This window comes from Fulmarus glacialis, unplaced genomic scaffold (genome assembly GCF_000690835.1).
Source record: "Fulmarus glacialis isolate BGI_N327 unplaced genomic scaffold, ASM69083v1 scaffold8784, whole genome shotgun sequence".
NCBI classification, from domain to species: domain Eukaryota; kingdom Metazoa; phylum Chordata; class Aves; order Procellariiformes; family Procellariidae; genus Fulmarus; species Fulmarus glacialis.
In genome coordinates, this window is record NW_009208638.1 from 19,150 (window position 1) to 19,998 (window position 849).

Here is an 849-nt window from a genome sequence, read left to right on the forward strand (position 1 = left end):
TTGGGATTTTCCCGGTTTCTTTAGTTGCTTGTGAAAGAACAAAGACAGCTTTTGTTTCCCCAGCTGGCTGACAAAGGGCTGCCGGGAGGAGCGGGGAGGTCCTTCCCGGCATGGGCTGTGACAGCATTGTCACCCAGTGACCCGTCACGAAGGGGCTTGGTGACCCGTCCCTCTGGCCAGGCTGGCCTGGAATGGTGCCCAAACCCAAGCGCCCGCACGCTGCTGGCGTGACCCCATCATGCCCGTGCAGGCTCACTCACCCGCTCTGGGGCACTCAGGGTCCACAAAGCGGGACGCACCCGGAGCAGGGCAGGCAGAGGATGGAGTTCATGTCACTGTGGGAGTGTGTCCCCTTCTTCCCAGGGTGTGTTGTCCCTTGTTCCCTGTGCCCTGGCTTCGGCGGGCTCCTGGTGTCACAGTCCCAAAAGGGTCCATGCTGTTTCCTTGCAGCCCCGCGCCTGGCTGTGCACTAAGGGTCCCTCGCTCCGGGGCAGGGGGACAGTAGGGGGGACCAGGGAAAAAAAGCAGGGGGACAGTATGGGGTACCATGGTCTGCCTCCGCTCTGCAGGAGGTGGAGGGGGATGGAGGAAGGGCGCTGACTGCCCTTGGGGCTCATTGCAGCATGGTTCTATCCTACCTTGGTCAGTGGGCAGATGAGGGCACCAAGGGGGCCAGGAGACAGGCATGGGGGTCCCAGTCCTGCCATGCATTTACCCTGGGCAGCCACGGCGCAGCCTCACTCCAGCCCGGGTGGCCCTGGGGGTGGGGGCTGAGCAGGGAACAGGGTGTCCTGGGGACGAGCTGCATGCTGGGGGCCCGTGCAGGCAGGGCTGGGCAGCCTGACTGCT